The sequence below is a fragment of the Nomascus leucogenys genome, chromosome 21, assembly GCF_006542625.1.
Source record: "Nomascus leucogenys isolate Asia chromosome 21, Asia_NLE_v1, whole genome shotgun sequence".
NCBI lineage: Eukaryota > Metazoa > Chordata > Mammalia > Primates > Hylobatidae > Nomascus > Nomascus leucogenys.
Window position 1 is genome coordinate 66,256,849 of NC_044401.1, and position 3,912 is coordinate 66,260,760.

Below are 3,912 nucleotides of genomic sequence, written 5' to 3' on the forward strand. Positions count from 1 at the left end.
CAAATTAAAATTAGCATCATCAGAATTTGGGAAATTTAAGCATTAATTATACAACAGAATACATTGAGTTTTTTTTTTTTCACCAAAGCACTTTTTATTTGAGGCAAAGAGACGTCTTGCTGAAGGGATTACAGTTCCAAGCAGTCAAAACTCAACCGTTGGCCAGGTGCAGTGGCTCATGCCTGTAATCCCAACACTTGAGAGGCTGAGGTAGTAGGATCACAAGGTCAGGAGATGGAGACCATCCTGGCTAACACAGTGAAACCCCGTCTCTACTAAAGATACAAAAAATTAGCCAGGCATGGTGGCAGGTGCCTGTGGTCCCATCTACTCGGGAGGCTGAAGCAGGAGAATGGCATGAACCTGGGAGGCAGAGCTTGCAGTGAGCCAAGATCATGCCACTGCACTCCAGCCTGGGCGGCAGAACAAGACTCCATCTCAAAAAAACATAAAAAAGCAACAAACAACAACAACAACAAAAAACCTTAACTGTTAGTGGCACTATTTTGACCTGGTATATTTTGCTTCCCTTTGGTCAGAAAAGGGTATTCAGGTTATACTTTCCCAAGCGGGGCAAAAAGAACAAAGCAAACTAGAAGTGACTTCTACTCTCCTGACACTGCTCTTCACATCCAACATCAACTTAGACAAGCCCTTGCTGGCCGCTGTACAGGTTGCTGTCCCACTGCTGAGTGACACAGGCCAGGCCATACTACATTTTCAAGAAAAAAATGAGATAGGAAACACAGGTATAGGTCACTTGAGGATGAGCAGGCATCCACAGCTTCAAAACTTCGTGGAAGGGGTAGTCCTTGTGGGAGGCACAGCTCACCAAGGCACAGACCCTCCAGTTCCTGTTGTAGCTGGGTAAGGTGGTCATATCCTGGCTGCTCAGTTCAAAGTCAAAAATCTTAAAGTTCTGAGGGATGCATTCTGGTGTCACAGACTTGGGGATCACCTCCAAGTTCCTCTGCCTGGGGGAACTGGATCAGAATCTGGGCTGTGGTTTTATTGTGCTTGGCTGTGATCACCTTGATCCTGGGATCCTCCAGGATGGAAGGGGCCTCAGGCTTGGCCCAGGGTCTGTCAGGAGAGCCAAGGGGGCTATACGTGGTCACCAAGATGCCTTTGGACTGGAAGTACTGGATTAACTTCTCCTGAGTGAGGTACAGGTGTCACTCAATCTAGTTAACTGCTGGCTTATACCTTAAGCTGGGTTTCTTTAAGATCCTCTCCACCTGGAGATGATTACAGTTGGAGATGCCAATAGCTTTCACCAGCCCTTCATCTACCAGCTCTACCATGGCTGCCCATGTGTTCACAATGTTGGTGTCATTGGGAACCACGTTGTCTGACTCATCCAATGGGAAAAATTCTTTTCCAGGCTTAAAGCCGGTCAGCCAGTGAATAAGGTGGAGGTCCAGGTAGTCCAGCTTCAGGTTGCTGAGCGTCTTCTGGCAGTCTCCTTTCACCAGGACCTTCTTATGGTATGTGCACCACAGCTTGCTGATGAGTCTTATGCTTCACCACCTGCTCCCTAAGCTGCTCCTGAATGGCCACCCCCACCTCATTCTCATTCTGGTACACGTAGGTGCAGTTGATATGGCAGTACCTGATATTGATTGCCACCTTCACAGCCTTGGTTACCTAGCCCGGAGTGGACTTCCAGGTGCCAAGCCCCAGGATGGACATCTTGGTGCTGTTGGTGAGGCCAAGGTGGCTCGCCATGGCTGCCACGCTCTCCAGACCCCTGCCCGGAACCATACATTGAAATTTTTAATATCTAAGTTATCAGGAAAACCCAAGTGGTAATTAGTAATGGAAAGTTTGGGAAAGTTTTCATTCGAATACAAATATTGTTACTGTTATCTTTAAGTCATGGTTCCTCAAAATTGGCTGCATATTGGAACCACTTGGGTTTTAAAAATACTGATAATTGAGATACCTCGTATAGAGTACTGCCTGCCTTAGGGATGTGTAAAAACCTCTCCAGGTGATTCTAATGGGCAAAGTTTGAGCATAATTGATTTAAGTCAATTCTACCATTTTAATATTCATATAAATCACCTGGGACTGTTGTTAAACTCAGTTTCTGATTCAGTGGGCCTAGAATGCAGTCTAAGATTCTGCCTTTCTAACTCTGCTGTTGCTGGTGTGGGTACCACATTTGGAGTAGCAGGGATCTAAGGCATTGGTTGCGTTTTTGAGTAAATGGTTATAGTAGAATTTTCTAGTGTGCACCCACTGTCTTAAGACTGGAAATCTCTTGTGATGAGGAGGTTTGTCATCACTGAACTTGACCTGTAGAGGACATTCTATTATAATGAAGACTTGTTGAGAATTGCTATTCTTGTTGATGGTACTACCTTTGCAAAGGATGCAGGAAAGGAGAACTGGGGTGCTACTAAGCTTTCTGATTTCACACCCTCTGGCTCTGTTCAAAGGGGTGCTTGGCAAAATGGCAAAGCTTGACTTTTATACCTTCTCCCACACTTTGCCCTTCTCCTCTCCTCCTGGCCTACTAGCCAAGCCAGCCACCTTCCTGAAGCCGGTTTCTCTACTTTACTAAAGAAAATACAGTTTTGAAGATCTTACTCCCTCCAGTTGCACCCCAATGGGAGACTCTTAATTGATTCCTGGTTGGCAGCCCTCTTTGTGGATAATTCAGGAATGTTATGAACTTCCATTTGAAAGTAGGGATGAAATATCCTTTCCTTTGCCTTGTGTTCAGTGTTCTGCTGACTCACTGCTTCCCAAAACAACATCCTTTTCTGAAATAAGATGTAGTTGCAAATATATTATAGTTTGTGATATATTAGCACCCACACCGTATTATTATAGCCCATGAGCTAAGGTGCTAACTTCAACAAAGACCCCAACCCTATGTCTCAAGAAACCTAATCAAATTATGTTTGGTCTACTTAAATTGTAGGACAACATAAACATAACAACATGGAGAAAATTTTATTTTCTTAGCAGCAAAGTCATCCCCAAGGAAGTGGTTTTTGGGGTGAATGTTTTTGTTAAGTTTGGATAGAGTGGGGAGTGAGATCTTTTAAGGGCACATTTATGGAAAAAAATAAAAGTTCACTCTTAGAGTTGAATAAAATGCATTTATTTGGCCAAGTGAGGTTTATAAGTTGAGCACATGAGCTGAGAACAGCAGAAAAAACTTTTGGCAGCTGTGTCAGGAAGAGGGAAGAGAGATGGTATTACTAATGGAGAGAACAATTTGTTTAGGGCAGGTGGAGATTAGATATCTGGAGGAAATTTCGGTGCATTTAAAAAAAAGTTTTATTTTTAATTTTTATGGATATATAGTAAGTGTATATACTTATGGAGTACATGAAATGTGTTGATAGAAGCATGCAATGCGTGATAATCACATGATGGAAAATGAGGTATCTATCCATTCAAGTATTTATCCTTTGTGTGACAAATAATCCAATTACAATTTTTTATTTTAAACTTTACAATTTTTATTGACTATCATCACCCAGTTGTGGTATCAAATACTAGGTCTTATTTATTCTTTCTAACTATTGTTTTTTGTACGCAAACACTCCCTGTGCCCCCTCACTACTCTTCCTAGGCTCTGGTAACCATCACTCTATTTTCTATATCAATGAGTTGATTTTTAGATCCCACAAGTAAGTGAGAACATGTGACGTTTGTCTTTCTGTGCCTGGCTTATTTCACCTAACAGAGTGACCTCCAGTTCCATCCATGTTGTTGCAAATGACAAGGTGTCATTCTTTTTTATGGCTGAATAGTACTCCACTGTGTATACGTATCACATTTTCTTTATCTGTTCATCTGTTGATGGACATTTAGGTTGCTTCCAAATCTTGGCTATTGTGAACAGTGGTGCAACTAACGCAGGAGCTCGGATATTGCTTCTATATACCGATT

General features: G+C 42.6%; 1 pseudogene; it reads right to left on the reverse strand.

Annotated features, from left to right (window-relative positions):
* Positions 1-712: 712 nt before the first annotated feature.
* On the reverse strand, positions 713-1,728 carry LOC100600161 (annotated as a pseudogene).
* Between the last annotated feature and the right edge of the window lie 2,184 nt (positions 1,729-3,912).